Genomic DNA, 19,663 nt, shown 5'->3' with positions numbered 1-19,663 from the left:
TCTTCCCATTTACCTACAAGTTCTGATGTTGGGACATTATTTTAATTTGCCAGGCTGCCAGCACAGCAAATATATGCCAAGGGAGACTGAATTTGGCTTAGATCCTCTTTTCTGTGAAATATTTTGGAAAAGGCTTTTCTGGCATGAGCACGTATCAGTTGTTATTGGCATTGTTTCAGGTTATTGTTGATATAGGTCAGATACATATTCTTGTAGTTGATTTAACTGGGAATGATAGTAGTAATATCCTTAACCATACATTATTATCTAGCATTCTGAGAGATTTAACTATTCTGTAACATGTATTTTCTAGTCTGCTAGTTGTCTGGTCTTCTGTAGTATCCAGACATCTTTTGGTATGGGGCACTTAACCCTGCAGCTTTAGAGATGGCTTGTAAACTGCTGAATCACTGTGTGGCTTGTGTTTCGCAGGTATTGATCATTGGATTTAACTGGCAGAAACCCTTTTTTAGTTTAACAAAGATGGAATATACCTGTCTGACATTGTTTTTTTTTTACCAATTTACCCTCCCGTCACTTGCAAAAATTAATTTTAAAACCTACAGTCTGCTACATACATAGCACTATTTTAACTTGGATTATGGGTAATTTTGCAATGTATAAAGTTATATGTTTGCTTGGTTGTTCATTATTATTTAACTGTCAAAGATTCAGGAAAGTGGGAGAGGGCAGGCTGCTTTTTGGGCAGCATGTTGGGCAGTTGCTGAGTTGTCTTCCCCCTTTTCTTTCCTCAGTTCCTTTCTTGGGCAATTTGAAGATTCAGAATGTGTGAGCATTAGCAAGCAGTTTACAATGGTGCATGTGGCCACTGGCCAGGTTGCTGAGGACCTCTTAGGTGAAACATAATAGGCTGGACTAGCTGTCTATCATGCCACTCCATCAGCAGAGCCTTTCAAGTAACTGGGCTATTATACTGTTCAGATTTATGTGAATTTCTGGTTTGACAAATGCTGATTTATCTAGAAGAAAAGTTGTGTACTAATAAAATGATCATAAAGTCTTTGATATTTTCTTTATATTCTGTGGGGGAAATAGGGCTAAGAAGAAATTAATCTGTGGTTCAGACTGTTTTCTCCTACTCTGCATGATTTTCTGCTTGGTCATGGTTTGAAACCAGATGTATCTAATGTCTGGTCATTCAACTCTCACAATCATTTCAAGGGGAGATCACTCACTTTTTCTTCCGCCATATCACCTTTTATTCATTTTTTTCAGACACCTTTATTGAATTATCACTTGTGACATAGGTAAATTTACATTCATGTAAAATTAATCAAACTATAACTAACTTAAACATTATACTTCACAAACATTGCTATATATCATATAACTCAAGCAAAATTACATACATTATTCAATTCCTGTCTTTTTTTAATCAAGGAACATCTTTATTAAACCATCAATTACTACACAGGCGATTATACATTTATATAAATGAAAGTGAGCCATACAGACACAATTCTAGTTGCAAGCATTTTACATCACAAACCATACTGACACACTCCCAAACTGTAACCTTTATTTTGTATTCAGAAATCTTTCATCTTATAAATAAATAAATAATATCTAGTTTCACATTTCTACATTGTATGCTCTAGATACCAGTGTGGCAGGAAGAAGGCTAATACAATGGTGGGGGCAGAAATGGCTGGGGTATATAGTGTGGTAGGGGGATGCTGGTGCAGCTCAGGGAGCTATTGGTTTAATGGGCTGCAGGAAATGGATTTCAGTGACCCAGCAGTTGACCAAACAAGGGAATTAAGGGATAGACAGAAATGACACAGAGTGCAAGAGATGAAACAATTGTAGGATCTTGAGTAAATTATCACTGAAAGTGTACAGTGTTTGGGTTGTGTGATAGGATGATAAGATTAGTATGGTAACTGAAAAAATTATATTATGATGGGACATGTAGAGGAAGAGTGAAAATAATATGGCAGGAAGGAGTTATAGAGAAAGTCGAAATCAAATAGTGAGAATTACACAATAGTTAATGATTCCACTAGTGTGGAAAAAAATAAAGATCACAATGGTAAAAGCGAAAATATGCTACAACGTTTGGAGTGGGCAAGCGGAAGGTAAGGGGTATGCCTGAAACCTTCAATTTAGGATCTGAGGAGATGGATGTCAGCAAGGGAAATTCCACTGATATTGTAAGAGAGACAAAATAAAATGAAAACTTAGGAAGGAAAATTGAAGGAGGGGTCATTATGTCAAGAGGTAGAATGTTAGAATTAAGCCATTCTGTTAAATAAACAATTAGATAAGATCTAACATAGGTCTTGTGGAGCTTACTGTGAATATATGTAGACTTGACAAAGACCAACAAATAGTAGAACAAGCCTCGCTGGTAACAACTAGTTTAGGCAGGACTAGCCCATATGACTGTGTATGTTACTACACATGATATGGAGAGTTTGCAGAGTCAGTTCTAATTTCAGGTGGGACCTTTTCCTCTTGTAAAGGTAATGAGCTTTACAATGTTCCCTCCTACTATAATACACACGAGGTACGTACTGCAGTTAGTATAGGTGTTCTACAAGATATTCTGTGCACACCATTCTTCAACCTGTCAGAATGTAAATCACCATGGCATAGCAAACCCTGTCTGTTAAAACAAAATGTAACAGGCACTTGTCAGTGATGAGTATTGGCTTGCATGGGAATGTTACTGGAGCTTCCATGGTTAAGGTTGTGTGGTCAGTAAAATGAAAAAGTATGAGACAGCTGCACATATGAAATCAAGGAGAAGTTCCTCATCCTGCTTTGTAGCAAAGCACATTTTATTTACTTTAATACTGCCATTAATAAACTCTGATTTGCAGAGTTGGAGACTAGAAGATTTAGTTTTTTTTTTGCTATCACAGGGTTTTCCTAATTTGTGCACATAATATCTTAAGCTGCGTGACTGATTTTCCTTTACATCTTGCTCTGCATTATGTTGTTGAGTAATGCTGACCTCACTAATACCCCCGTCACTAATACTGGGTTAGAAGAGGAGGTCCACATCCTCCCCCTTTGTGGAGTATAGCCAATATACTTAATGTTATTGTGGTAGATGGTGGTTGCTAGTGCTAATACTATTTGTACAAGTGCATGCATGACTGGGAACAACCTTGTGAAGTATTGCTTAGAGAATACCAACCTGTCTGTGAAGTAGTGTGTGGATGTTAGTAATAGCTTTTAGCACTGAAACATATTTATGTGCCCCATATTTGCATAGTATGATTAGTCAAATATCAAGAGGTACTGGAGTTTGATTCTTGGCCTGGGTGCCTTCTGTGAAGAGTTTGCATGTCCTCCTGTGTTCTTGTGGACTTCTTCAGGTGCTCAGTTTTCCTCCCACATTCCAAAGACATACAGTAGGTAAACCTGGGCATGCTAAATTGGCATGTATGCATGTGTGTGGTATGGACATACAACCACTGTAGGGCTAGTCACCCTTTGTGAACATTGGCTGTAGAGATGATAGACACTGTTGACATGATACCCCAATTCCATGTGCAAAAATGGGAAAAAAGGGATTGCAGATAACTGTAACAAATGTAGACTATATAACATTGGGGCATTTAACCTCTCTGTAATTGTTTGTACTCCAGTAAGATATTGTAGATCTTGCTTCTCTGGCATCATAACAGATTAATGAAATCAATGTGTACAGTGCCTTCCTTATGAGTGTTCATTTTATTATTCATTTATTTATTTATTTACATTTGTTGACCGGGAATGTCCGACTGGACGCAGGTCCATTTTCAGCGGAGGCCCGGGGAGAAAAGCTCCATAAATTAAAATATTACAGACATAGTTACAGATGAAGAATCCTAGCAATTAAAATATTACAAACATAGTTACAGATGAAGAACATAGTACATTCAATAGATAACTAGCATCTGTTCTATCCACGAAGTCATAGCAGATATTAACAATTGTTACAATAAGAAGTTACTGCCATATAATAAGTAGATAGGCATGGAAGTATCAGAGCTTGCTGTAATCAAAGGTAGTTTGTGGGGTGGAAGAGAGGTAGAGGGTAGACGGAGTGGGAGAAGTTAGAGGGGAGAGTTACAAGGGCATAGCCAGCATGTTTTTAGGTGTGATTTAAGTACAGCTTTGAAGTGGTTGCATGATGGTAGAGAGGTTATTGTGGGGGGGGGGGTGTTCCATAATTTGGCTATAGCGTTGGAAAATAGTGCTTCTCCAGCAGTGTTATTGGCTCCAGGAACCTGTAATTGATTTTTGTTGCTGGATCATAGTGGTCTGGTGGTGAGATAGGGTTGGAGTAGATACTGGAGGGATGGGACCTTTAGAGGATGGTTAACCAGTTTGTGGGCAAGTGCGAGTTGATACCATTGAAGGAGGTGAGGGAGTTCTAGAAAGCCTAGTTCAGTAAGTGAGAGACAGTGGTGACTGTGGTAGGATGCCCCAGTGGCGAATTTGGCAATTTTGTTGTAGCAGGTCTTGAGTTTATTTAGATCTCATTGGCTTAGGTTGGTATATATTGGAGAGGCATAAGGTAGGGTGGAGATAAGGTGTGAATTTGCAACTGAAATCCTAGCTGCTTTTGTAAGGAGTTGCTTATTTCTGTATAAGGCTCCTAGTTCTTGGTGGACTTTGTTTATGCTCATGGATATGTGAATGTCAAATTTGAGATCGTTGTCTATTTCAACTCCTAGCAATTTGGTGTGATCTGTTGGGTGAATAGTGTTGTTGTCTTTTGCTGTGATGTTAAAGTGAGAGTTGTTTTGAGTATGTTTGGTGGGTTCGAAGATGAGGAGTTTAGTTTTGTTTGGGTTGAGTATTAACTGGGCATCGGATAGCCAAGTTTCAACATAGAAAAAGGCATCCTGTGTGACCTTTTGCAGTTTGGGTAGGGACTGGGCTGAGCAGATGATGGTTGAGTCATCTACATATTTTATGAGTGTGCCATGTTTGGTGGCAGAGGCTAGATAACTGGTGAAAATAGAGAAGAGTAGGGGTCCAAGGATGGATCCTTGGGGAACACCAGTAGAGACAGGTATTTGGGGAGATATGTCATTTTGCCATACAACAGATTGCTGGCGGGCAGACAGGTAACTTTGAAACCAGTTGGTGACTGATTGAGAAAAGGATAGGTTATTGAGTACAGAGAGGAGTTGTTTGTGTGGGACCATGTCAAATGCTTTAGATAGGTCTAGGAAAGTAGCAGAGGAGAGATGGCCATTGTTTTTATGGTGAAGGATAGTGTTAGTAAAGAGAGTAAGGCAGTGGTGGTGCTATGGTTTGGTCTAAAACTATATTAAGTATTAGAAAGGAGGTTGTTAGTAAGGAGGTAGTCTGAGATTTGAGAGTGAATGCATCTCTCTAGTATTTTGAAGAGTGGAGATAGAATCTCTATGGGGTGGTAGTTGGTTAGTTCTGTGGAGGGGCCACCTTTGTGAAGGGGAATGATGTGTGAGATTTTCCATAATGTAGGGACGTAGCATTCTGACAGAGATTGGTTAAACAAGATGGATACTGGGAAGGCTAGGGCGTCAGCTACAATTTATAGGAATTCACTTGGGAGGTTGTCTACTGCTAATTTTGTGGGTTTAAGTTTAGTTAAGCATTTTCTTTGATCCCATTTCTCTGACTGTGAGTTTGGCCAGTTTGCCAGTGATACCATTGAGGGTTATAGTGTCAAAGGCCCTTGCCAAATCAAGATATGCTCTGTGCATAGAGTCATCCTTGTACAGGGCTTCTGTGATTTTTTCAAAGAACCATATTTAGTAGGCATTATCTTCCTTTTATAAAGCCAAATTATTTTTTTGTTTAGGAATTTTAAGTTCCTTTTGTCCCTATTGATGGGTTATTGATGATGCAATTCCAACACCTTCCAAATTTTGCTAGTGAGGTAGATAGGTTTATGCTCATCAGGATCCATGACGAGGTCTCTATTATTAAGGGACACAGCTACAGCTGTTCTTCATGCTTCTGACATATATCCAGTGGAGAGGCTAAGGCTGAATATTTTAAGGGGGAGATACATTCAGGGGAGCTTATATTGTTCAGGAAACAGCTTTGTATACTGTAAGAATTCAGGCAGCTGTTTTTGTTCATGGAGACTGCTTTTAGTATCTGCTCTGAGGTGGTTTCTGGGTTAGTATGGACTTGATACTTTGCACTGCAAAATTTGAGGATGATGAGGGAGACTTCTGAGCTGAAGTTATCTGTTAGTGTTAGCTTTAAGCCCAGAGTTTCATTTGACATAAGCTCATTTCTCAGGTTCCTTACATGCTTAAATAATGCCTTGTGTTAACTTTGTAGGATTTAAACTTACTCTTCAGTTCTTTATTAACCTTTTAGTTGTAATCAGTAACAAGTTCATTTAAATACTTTTCACCTTTGTATTTCATGGGAAATGTGTGTGAATCTGTGTGCGTGTGTGTGTGTGTGTGTGTGTGTGTGTGTGTGTGTGTGTGTGTGTGTGTGTGTGTGTGTGTGTGTGTGTGTGTGTGTGTGTGTGTGTGTGTTCATGTGTCTATAAATGCAACTGTATAAATGTCACAATGATGAAAATAGAGTCAAAACAATGATGTATAATCCACAAAAACAGATGTACTGAGTCCTCAACAACAGAAATAACAATATTTAGCATTAAATTCATTTTCCACAGCATATGCGTATTTATAATCAAAGCAATGCTCTCATATATGCAAGAATATTTTGCTATGTATAAAGTTAAACAGAGTGTGGAAACAGAATTCTATAATATTTACTTCCATGTGCCAGAGTCCGTAAATTTCGTGGACTGTGGCACATTACGCCAATATCACTGTGAAACTTGTGGATACCATTGTGATAGGTTAATGTACAACAAGAAGCTCAGAATAGCTCAGTCTACAAAGGAGTATCATAGTTACAATGGCACACTATAGAAATGCATAAGTAATGCATAATTAATAAGAAATGGTTGACCATTCACATTGTATAGTACCAAAATTATGAAAAGATGATCACAATTCAAGAATTATAATAGCTGTATAGAAATATAACAAAATCTGTACAGTAAGTCTAAGGACAACTACGGAATGCCAACTATCCCAATGTAAACCACATGACATTTTTAACCTAAGTTTGCAGGAGCAGACACAGAAATGTCTCAGAGAACTATGGATAGGAAAGGCACGTTACATAAACAGCACACTGCACAACACAGGCTATAGAAAGTTGACAAACAGGGTGTGAATGCATTCCAGCCATGGTGAAATACAGAAAAACATGTCTTCCTATGCACTATCACATGATGACATGTTGCAGACTGCGTGGCAGTCATACCTGGTTGTGTATGAACAATGGTTGATGCATGTTCAAGGGTAATAAAATAGGATCACAGTATACATTAGATTAATATACACATATCCCATTAATCCAGCAGCAGTGCAGTTGTAAGTCAGGCAACATCACAGATGAGCAAATGCAGGTCTAACAATGTTACATAACTCCAGGAGAGGACAGAACCAAACCTACAACCATGCATGTAAAAAGCAAACAACCAAGCACAGTACCAAACAGAAGTACTGCAGAAGAGCAGCAAATGCTGCTACATACACAAGTAGGTGTACACAACCAAAACAAATGTGTAATGGAATGTGTACGTGTTACACACATGTCATGTCAAAGGCAACACACAGGTACAAATGTGCATGTATGTCTGTCAGTAGCATAAACAGAATGTACATGAAATCATTGTTGATACACATACATACACCATTGACATGTAATAATATGTTCAAAAATGTAACAGTAGAGCATAATGAATATAGCAGGTTTATTTTATTTTTATTTTATTTTATTTTATTTTTATTTTACATTTGTTGACCGGGCTAGCCTAACTGGATATATGTCCATTTTCAGTAGAGGCCCGGGGAGATAAGCTCTGAAGTTAAAAAGAATTTACATTAAAGAAATACATGAAAATTACAGAGTAAAAGAAAACATTATAACTGGTGACATAGTTGTAATAGTGTAAAATGCAGTAAGTAGCACATAAATGGTAGAATATTGTTGCAAAAATATTGTTACAAGTGACATTCTGAGAGAATACTAGCATAATGTACAGTAATTGTGGATAAAGGAAAGTAAGAAGAGAATAGCAGTTATGTGAGTACATGTAGTGGTATAACGTGGAAAGAATATGTATAAAAAAAAACACACTTTTTTTTTTTTATATATAAAGATAGTAAGAAGGAAAAATAGATCAGTGGGTGTAAATATGAAGCAGATTTAGGGTTCTAAAGGTCTAGAATGTACTCAAGTTGTGCAACTGAATCAACTCAGGTTGTGCAAAAGGATGTGAAAAAAACTACACCGGATAATACTCAAGTATAATGAGAATAAGGACGCATTGCAAGCATTAGCCAGCAACTTGTGTGCACATGTCCTGCATTGTACAATGGGTATCCATCTGGTGCATGTATAATGTGTCAGATTAATAAATGGCAATGGATAGTAGTTTTAACAAAGACAAACATACCTGCAAAAAATAATAGGGAAATATAAAGGTTGGATAGAGGTAGGCAACCTGGACCCACACCAGGGTAAAGCACGACAAAGCAAGTATGCATAATGCAAATGCATGTGTAAAGCACACATGGTGCTGTAGAAACCACACAGACATACAGTTAACCAAATGGAAAATGCATTTCAAATAGCCAGATGGATTGCTGATGTCCACAGAACTGGACATGTATAAGATACACATAGACAGTAATGTGCAATCATGTTACATCAACATGCATAGGTAAGCAAGCTAAAAATTAAAAGCACATACACGCATACTGTAATAACAATGTGAACTAAAGAAATGTAGGCTTATGTCGACTGTGCTGCTCATTATGGAGCAGAAGACACTCCTGTGAGCATCATTACAGGACATCAGCAGTAAATCACTGAATGCTCAAATGTCAAAAGTACATTTCTGTGTCAATATGTAAATGACTAGGTGCACACACGCACACACACACACACACACACACACACACACACACACACACACACACACACACACACACACACACACACACACATATATACAGTGATTTAATGTGTACTATTCATGGAAGGTTTGACCAATGTCACTATGTCAAGGGTGTGAAAATGTTACATACAACAAACACAGTATAATGCACTATGAAAGAATGTGCTACTGTAACACTGTGTACAGACTAATGTTTCATTACTGTTTGATGCAGTCAGAAAAGGAGGACTGCACATAGACAGGGTATACCTGTATATGATCCCACATGGCATCAGTATTGCCAAACCAAGACACAACACCACAACATGACAGTGGGGCATCATGGCAACTGTGATCCAAAAACATGTGGAATGATATGTCTGCATGTTTCACATACCTGCTATGGAAAAACAGAAATACAAGGCATATCACACTGTTAGTGATGGAGTATGGACAAAATATGTTGCTTGTAAATTGCCCTAGTAAAACACATTTACTGGCTACCTCTTTCAGCTCTATCTGCTAGTTAAATGCCACAATGCATGGAGAGTTGAATTGTGTGGAAAGTGTAATGTGTGTCATGCACACATTGAAACCAAAGTAAATGTCACATGATAACACATAAGCATGACAGATGCATGATACGCATGCCCAAGTGTGCATATATAGTGCAAGCAATGAAATAGCAATCAACATGTTGTTAGCATAACACAAGTGGAGCATGTAGACAATGCTTACTGACTAGTGTGACCAGGCTGATGGGGATCAGACTCCCAAACGACCCTACGATCAATGAATCCCGATCTATCCGGACCAGACTATCCCAGTCAACAAATGTAAAATAAAATAAATAAATAATAAAAACATCCTGCATTGCCTGTGCCATATCCTCAAAGAAGGTCCCCATAATGTCCCTCATTTGTGTTCAGAACACATCAGTCATGACCTCCTAGATCTCCTCCTGAAAATCATCTCTATCCCGGTCATGTCATTGTCTCCTCTGGGGTGCAGGCAGGATACTTCAGGTAGGGAAGGGTCCAGGTGCCTTGGCATCATTGTCGTCATCATTGTCACCATCATCCTCAGAAGAATTTGGCAGTTACCTGCATGTGCACATTGTCGTCTTCAGATCAGAGAATGTCCACAGCTACCATGCTCTGTAAAAATTAACTTGAAAACACAACATAAATAAAAGCAAAATGTCTATCACACAGAACAGTCCCATGAATATCATAGCACAACACAATATGATTATGATGAATGTTTACACAGGGACTCAGACACGTCCACTATGGACTGAGTTACATATGGCCCTAGATATTGTAGTTATAAAATGGACAAAAGTATTATTTTCTAAATAATTCTATATGCTTTGACACACACAGACATATGGGTAATTTGCTCTGTAAAAATGTATGAATGAATGCTCAAATAACCACATTGTACTGTCTGCATTCAGTGATTTATATGAGCAGTCACAATGTGTTATTGTTAAAATGAGGTCTGACAATATTGTGGACAATAGGCAAGCCATATGTCAAACTCCTGAGACAGATAGCATGATATTTGGCTAAACATGTATCAATATAATGAGTACAACAGTAAAAACAATGTGATATGTTCAATAAACACAACTTTAGACATATGAGACTCTAAAATATGTTATTAATAGTATTGTATGTTACAACTGCATGCATTATCTACAATCAGCAATCAGTACTTTGAAAAAACAAAACTTTGTGAATATGTTTGTTGATACTGAACTGCTTCAATCCAACAGGTATCTGCTTAACTGTTAGTCGAACTAGGCTATAATAGTGTGTTTAAAAAAAACACCCAAATGGGCTGGAGACAGATTTAGAGACCGATACAGTACCAATGTTGACCTGCAGCATGTGCTGCATATGAACTGCTGCATTCAAATGGCTATCTGCTCAACTGTCAACTGTCAATCACCCTACATCATAACAACATGTTTAAAAAAGCACCCAAGGGGGTAGAGACAGATGCAATACCAATTCTGATCTATTCTAATTTGCCACTTTCCTTGTCAGACGTGCCTAGCCATCTCTCTCAAAGCTAAGTGGATAATTATGATTTTTGGTATAGTTTCTCTTCAAAACTTCTTGTTTTCTAGTCAGTTTAGCCTTTTCTCACTATTGCCTATAACTTACTTCTATTTCCTACCCTTTACCTTTGGTAATTAAATTTCGACCATCGTTGATACTGTCCCTCTCTCCTGCCTTTGGTAGGCCCTTCTTTACCACTTGTAGTATTTTTTAAATACCATTATCAATATTCTCTTCCCTTTCTCTCTATTTACTGTTTTTTTCTCTTAGGATCCCCCTTTGTTGCCAGTACTATGTCAGACAAAGTTAAATTGCGGTTTAAGCAGTGTGACAAGTGTGGGCATAAGATGCCTAACTCGGACGGACACGGTCATTGCGTCTACTGTTTGGGCGTGGACAACATTAAAGCTGATTGTGACATCTGTGCTAGTTTTAGTAATCACACACTAGCAGAATGTAAGAATAAGCTTATTTTAAAAGGTCTAATTAAAACACCTTTTTTGAAGGCTTTATCTGGGTCGGAGGTCTCACCCCCTCCAAAGACCAAAAAACATAAGGAAAAATGGAGTCACTCGGTTCCTACATCTCCATCAGCTACAGAACTGAGTCAGCTCCATGCTTCTCTGATGCCCACGACGCAGACCTCTTCTGCACCAGGCTCTGTGTCTTCTCCCTCCATGCCATCTATAATGTTGACTCCTATTTCAGTTTCAGCCTTGGCACCACCGGCTTTGGTGCCATCCTTGGCTCCAACATTTGCTCCTATGACTGTACCTGCTTCAGCACCATCCTCAGCCATGGTGCCAATAGCTCCTTTGGCTCCACAAATTATGACTTTGGCTCCTAAAGTCGAATATCTACCAAGGACCAGATACTCTACATCTTACAACCCTTTTTTGGGGCATAGATTTAGCCTCTTTCTTGAAAGACCTGATTCTGCTTCAGCAGCCTCCTTTAGATCCACCAGGAGTTTCTCTAAACTAGACCCAGTGTGGGTTGTGGACCAGCTTCTGGTAGCTAGGGAATTGCCCACTCCAGCTAGACCTTCCTTGGCTTGGAAACCTTCACAGCATATTCCCTTATTTATCCTCCTTCGGCTTCTACCCAGGTCCTGGAGATCTCAGTACCAATGTCCATCCCGATGTATACTGTCTCAGTTCTGACTGCGGATTTATCCTGGTCGGCACTGACCACCCTTGCTGCATTGGTTCTGGTGGAGCCAGTGCTCTCTCGGAGCAGTGCTTGGACCATCAGCACCTTGGTACCTAGCCCAGCGCCTATTTTTTTGTTGGTGCCATCTCTGTCAACAACTCCGATGGCTTCCAGTCCTCTCAGAGCTCTTCATCTGGAGGTGGGCTCCTCAGGGCGGGGTGTGACCTCAGTTCTGAGGTTGTTCTTCTCAGTTTTGGGCTCCCATCCCTCCTCGGGTGGGCCTGCTTTCCAGATAATGGTTAGGGTCCTTGCCTCCGCAGGCTCACAGTCAGCATCAATGACATTGTTATCAGAACCCCCCCCCTAGCATGCAGCTGTCCCATCCCCCTACTTCGGGATCCTGGGCACGGGAGCTGCAAGAACCCCGTTTGAAGTGAACCCTTTCTCCAGAGTCCTCCTCAGTAGATCCCACTGGGGAGCCACCCCGGATGAAATAGTACAAGAGGAAGCACCTTGATTGCCTGGAGGAATCTATCACCGAGGACACCGATTGTGATGAGGGAGAAAGGTCCCCATGGTCTCCCCCAGATGATATCTCATTCAGAAACATTCTTGAAATCCTCAAGCAGCAGGGAGACTGGAAGTTCTCTAACCCTTCTTCTGAGGAATCTGTGTTCTTGCAGGTCTTCCGTGCCCAGCCGTCTACTTCCTGGGTGATCCCACCTGCAGATGTGGTTGTTAAGCTGATCATGCAGCATGCCTGGAAGGCCCCAGACATCATAGAACCTGTCCCCCGGAAGCCAGACAAAATTCTATCCACACCTGAAAACCAGCCCCACTGGTCCAAACAGTTGACAGTTGATTCCATGGTCATGGTGGTGGCCACCAAGAGGGAACTGGCAGAAGATAGTTCCACTGTTCATCCTCTGAATAGGGAGTCTCGGACCATGGACAGACTGGGGAAGTGGACCTATGCTTCACCAACCTTTGCTATTCGGTCCTTGAACTATCTGGCACACTTCACTCACACACCACTGAGTGGGTAGCTCGAGCTGCCGCATCAGGCATTGTCATGGAATGTAATGCTTAGATGCAGTTGTGTGATTTTGAAGATCCCTTTAAATATTCCTTCGTCAACGTGCACATAGATGAATCTGCACTCTTTGATCCCAAAGTACGAGACACGTTAGCATGAAGTGAGAAAGATGGAAAGACCTTGTCTGCAGTGGGCATACATTTTTCTAACCCCCAAAGGTCCTATTCCAGGAACCAGAAGGGAGGAAAAATGTGGTTCAGAAAATCTCAAGGATCTTTTCATGACACTCGTGGTGAGCAATCCCCCTGGGGCAGAGGGGGCAACTCATCTGGAAAATGCCCCTTTCGGGGTAGAGGGGGTCCGCATAACCAGGGCACCAAAGATTCCTTCTCCAGCAGACCCTATCAGTGCTCCTGATCAGCGGCCCTATTGCTTTCCTCTGGACGCAGTCGGGGGTCATTTTTCTCTGCACCTACCAGCCTGGCAACTTATTACTACCGATGTTTGGATTCAGAGGATAATATCCAGAGGCTACCAGATACCATTTGATTTAACTCCCAGACCCATCAAATGAATCCCCAATGTGCCACCCAATCAGAGGGAATTAGCAGCCTTAGAAATAGAAAAGCTGCTAAGAAAAATAGTAATTCAACCAGCCCCACCAGACCAGAGAGGATCCAGGTTTTACTCAAGGTTCTTTTAGTGCCAAAAAAGACATGGGACTGGAGACCAATCCTGGATCTCAGCCTATTGAACAAGTTTATCAAACCTCAAAAATTCCGGATGGTCACAGTACAGTCCATTCTCCCCTTCCTAGGGAGGAACAACTGGATGTGATCTATAGACCTCCAGGATGCGTATTACCACATAAAGATGGATCACTGCTCCCAAAGGTTCCTCCGCTTCCAGCTGGGATCCAATCACTGCCAGTTGTGGGCACTGCCATTCAGTGTCTCAACAGCCCCCTGAGTGTTCACCAAATGTATGGCAGTTGTAGTAGCTCATCTTCAACTACAAGGATTCCAGGTGTTTCCATATCTAGACGATTGGCTCCTTACCGCTACGACCAGGAATCTTCTAATCCGCAGCCTCTCTTACACTCAAGGTCTCGCTCTCCACTTGGGGATGACAATCAACAAGGACAAATCTCAAATGTCCCCAACAAAGACACTGGAATTTATTGGAGCAGTCTTCAACAGAGCATCCTGTCAGGTTTCTCTCCCTTCCCACAGGCTTTTGAAAATAAGACACCAAATCCAAGCCCTCCTTCCACAGACCTATGTATCAGCATGCCTTGTACCGCAACGTTTAGGCTCTATGGCAGCTGCCATTACTCTAGTACCACTGGCGAGGCTGCACATGAAAATCCTACAGTGGCTCCTTTCTGCACAATGGTCAAGCTTAACTCACCCACTCGACCACCTGATATGCCTTACAAACTGTTGCAATGAAGAAATGCTATGGTGGATGAAGCCACAAGCAAATCTTTGGTGTCGACCATTCTGTCTTCTCCAAAGCACATCCACAGTGACCACGGACATTTCCCTGTTAGGGTGTGTGGGGGGGGGGCATTTCCAGGGAAAGATGGTGCAAGGCACCTGGTCCCCCATGGAGGCCAATTTGCACATAAATGTCCTGGAACTGAGGGTGGTTTTTTAGCATTGCAAGCATTCCATACTTCCCTACTTACTGGAACCATTGCAATTAAGTCAGACAACATGTCAGTCATCTGGTATATCAACAACCCCCTGTGTCGGGAAGCCATGAGGATTTGGCACTGGGCGATAGCTTCCAACTGGTTTCTTATAGCAATGCACATTCCCGGGAGTTCCAAACTTATTGTGGACAATCTGAGCAGGAACATCCTGATGCCTCATGAGTGGTCCCTCAATCCTGTAATAGTGGACCAGATTTTCCACCGCTGGGGCAAGCCTTGCTGCAATCTGTTTGCTTCCCCCCTATACAACAAATGCAGAAGCAACTTTGCCCTGCTCCCCCCTCAGGGGGAACCCCCGTGGGATGCTCTAATGCACGATTGGCTCCCGGGGCTACTGTATGCCTTTCCTCCGTTTCCCCTCATTCATAAATTCCTCCAGAAAGCTCAAAGGTTGAGAAGCAAAGTAAGCCTCATTGCCCCTTATTGGCCCTGTCAAGTCTGGTTCCCATTCCTATGGCCTCATGTGATTCTCAGGCCGTGGATCCTGGATCATTCCCAAGGCCTGTTATCTCATCCTCAGGGACTGATTCATCCCAATCTCCACAGTCTCAAACTCACAGCTTGGTTCCTCCAATTCCAATGATTGCCAGGCTGCCTGACATCCCATCTCCTGTTCGTGAAATTCTTCTGGCTTCGCACAAACCTTCCACCAGGAAAGCTTATTCTAGTAAATGGACTAGGTTCTCTATTTGGGCCAAAGATTAGATCTTAGATCCCTTGTCTATGCCTATTCAAAAGATCCTTCAATACCTGATGACTCTTTTACATGCAGGAGCCTCAGCAAAGACAATCACTGTACATTTTGCAGCTATCGCCAATTTTCACAGTGGATTTGATAATTCTTCCATTATGTCACACCGCCTGTGCAAGACCTTTTTGAAAGGAGTATTACACGTTAAACCTCCGGTCAAGCACCCCCTAGAACCCTGAGACTTGACCTTGGTGCTTCAATCTCTCACAGGCCCTCCTTTCGAGCCTTTTGATTCATGTGATATAAAATTCTTCTCTTGGAAGACCCTACTTCTAGTAGCATTACCTCAGTGAGAAGAGTATCTGAGCTGCAGGCCTTGAGTGTCAAGAGACCTTACTTGAACTTTCACAGGGATAGGGTGTTCCTTTGTAATGACCCTTCTTTCTTGCCCAAGGTCATTTCTGGATTTTCCATTAACTAATCTATTGACCTGCCGGTTTTCTTCCATCAACATTCTAACAGAGGGGAGTACCTTTTGCACACCCTTGATATGCATCGACAGCTTCATTGTTATTTGGACAGAACTAAATATTTCAGGAAAACAGATCAATTGTTTGTGGCCTTTGCAGGGCCCAGATTGGGTAAACCTGTCTCTAAAGTGACTTTATCCTCCTGGCTTAGAAAATCATGACCTTTATTTACCAACAGAATAAACTATCCTTACCTTCCAGAATAAAGGCTCATTCTACCAGATCAATGGGTACTTCTGATAAGTTATTAATATACATTTTTTATTACATACCATTAGGTTTTTTATCATATACTTTTAGGTTGTTATATATACCAAATAGCAATATGTACGTAATATTGTAGTATTCCTTTAAGGATGGGAATATGAAGCATTATTTTTTGGCGCCAACTTTAGTATTTAAACTGCGATCCGCATTTGTGAAAGTTGTTCTGAAGAAGCTCTAATTTATGAGTGAAAGCGCTTAACACTATTCTATTTTTTATATTTTGTAATTTTCATCAATAAACGTGTTCCACTTGGCGGATGAAGTGACTGGTACGCTTATTGGTCTTACCGAGGTTGCCATTTGTTTTGGCTCAGTTGTTCACTTTACGTGTACTTTTGGATTCAGTTGTTGTTTGGCTTCCATGGATGAGACCGGTGTTAATTCACCCCCTAACAGCCCGGGTGTGAAGGCGGAACTGCTGGAGTTAAGAGGCGAGATAGCCGTCCTGAAGGGAGAAATACATGAGCTGTTTGTACTCTTCAGGGACTCGTTTAAAGTTACTTTTATGTCGGGAGGTAGAGGTATGGAGGATGTTACGAAAGGACCCCAGGCCATGGGTCTCGGATCGGACACTATTGGAGACAACAAGCGCCAAGTTTTTAACAGTATTTCAGTTGATAAATTATCACATGGACACGGACAATTGTATTCAAACAAATAATGTTTTGTCTAATAAACCTGTGGGCAGTTTAAAAGAAATGATTTTTGCTTTGGGCAAAATGTTAAAACAAATTAACGGTTTAAAAATTGACAATGTGTATTTGCAGAAATGTGGTGAAATGAAAGTTATCCCACAAGGTTTAAGATTTTTAAAAAAAACTATGGGTATTGTTTTAAGCGAAAAGTCTATATCTGTTTTTAAAAAATTTTTTGACGAGTGTGGTTTAAAATTTTTAAATATGCTTATTGAATTTAATGATGCTAAATTGAGTTGTTTGATCCAGGAAGCAGAGGCACTGGATTTGAATATTTCTAATGACTTATTATTCAAAGAATGGGAACAGTTATACTCTAAACAATTTAGGTTAGCTGAGAAGTGGATAATTAATATAAAGGAAATGAAAAAGAAAAAATTAAGTAGAGGTATTGAACAATATAAAAAAGGTGAAGCATATATTTGGTTCGAACAGGACAAAAGCAAGTCACAGGGTAGGGACAATTATTATGCGAACAAAAATGCTTATGGTAGTACTGAATCTAATTCAGAAGTGCACCATTTTCACAGGAACAAAATACACAGGGCCAACCATATTGGAATCAGGATTGGAAGCAACGGGGTTGGTATGGGAGAAATCACAATCACAAAAGAAATTGGGAAGGGAAAAGGAATTGGAACAGGTATTAACAGAATTGGTTTCATCCCGTGATTCCCCCAAGGGGGCGGAGGGATATGACAATAAGGATATATTAGTGGATGACAATATTTATTCTTTGGACAACTTTAAAATATATAATTTTTCGAACTTGGAAATCATTCATAGTTATTTTAAGTTGTTAGCAAAAGGTATGAAATTCATTCCCACTCCCAGGTTCAATTTAGTTGACTGCCTATGTGAGCTGAAAAAATTCACCAGGAAAATTAATTTAGACATATTTTTTTAACAACAAATCAGTGTCTAATAGAAGTATCAACCAAGTAGGAGATGACAGTCAGATGAAGGATGGTGATTTCCAAAGAAAAAGTTCTTTTATACCTCTATATCATCCAAGGGTAGATGTTTACGAGAAGATTGTGGCTAAAGAAATTTATTCTTTATACCACAACAGAACAACCTATGAGGTTAACAACAATTTAACTGACCAGGAGAGGTATATTGGATGCTCTAAAGCTCAATTCCAAGGTCAGAGTTATGAAGCCTGACAAAGGGGGTGGGGTGGTCATATATGATAAATTGCAATATATTATGAAGATGTATGACATACTTCATGATTCAGGGAATTCTGAATCTATTTCAATCAATGAAGTGAACATCTTTCATCGAAGAATTGATTCCTATTTGGAAGAATTTCTGATCGATGGAAGAATATCCAATATAGTATATGATTACCTGAAAGTCAAGTTTTCATCCTTGGCTAGTTTCATAGGGATACCTAAAATACACAAAAGTACTTCTGACCCCCCCCCCCATTTCGACCCATAGTGTCAGGAAAATATTCTAAAACATATTACATAGGGAAATACATAGACATCAAACTCAAGTTAGTATACAATAACATCCCCCACATGGTGAAAGATTCTTGGGAATTTTTAAGTAAATATCCTGTAAACAAATGGAAGAAAGAACATCTTTTTGTCACTATTGATGTGATTGTTCTGTTCTCTAGCATTCCCAAAAATGAAGGATTGGAAGCATTTTGTAATACCATAAGAAAATATGCAAGTTTAACATGGGATGATACCTGTCTCATAATGGAGTTTATGACTATGGTTCTGGACAACAATTTTATACACTTCGAAGGAGAACATTTTAAACAGACAAGAGGTATAGCAATGGGAGCAGCGTGTGCCCCCATATTTGCTAATTTGGTTATGGTTGATTGGGAGGAATCATGTTTATTCCCTAGCATGCATTTTAGCAAAATCCTACACTACTCAAGATTCTTGGATGACATTTATATTTTTTGGGGTGGTTCCAAAGGTGAATTGGACACCTTCATTGAATTTTTGAACAAGAGTAGTAATTTTTGAAATTTACATACAGTACGAGCAATGAGGGTTTGGCTTATTTGGACACTTATATATACGTGCACAATGGTAACCTACAATCCAGAATACATAGGAAAAAGACATTCTCCAACGATTATTTGGCATATGACAGTTTCCATCCCACTAAATTGAAACAGAATATTTTCAAGGGACAATGCATTTGTGCTGCCCGCATGACCTCTAATTCACAAGTCATGCAGGAAGAAATCAAATTTATTACAAATTTGTTCAGGGATAGGAACTACCGTTATCCATGTTGGAAAATATAGGAAAATATGTGTTAAGTGAATGGGGTTTGAAATACAAACCCTGTTAGGATCTGGCTTGTTTAGTAAGAAGGTATCCAATTCTATTGTTTGGAGAAATGATAGCAACACACACCAAAAATCTTTTATTTTAACATATAATCCAATGTCAGACAAAATTATGGAAATCATTAACAGATTTTGGTTAGTAGTGGACTCTGAACCCAATACAGGAAAAGTGGTGGGAAGTAGAC

This window comes from Protopterus annectens, chromosome 5.part0 (assembly GCF_019279795.1).
Source record: "Protopterus annectens isolate FY-2018-M chromosome 5.part0, PAN1.0, whole genome shotgun sequence".
NCBI lineage: Eukaryota > Metazoa > Chordata > Ceratodontiformes > Protopteridae > Protopterus > Protopterus annectens.
Note: the sequence above shows the minus strand (reverse complement) of the source record.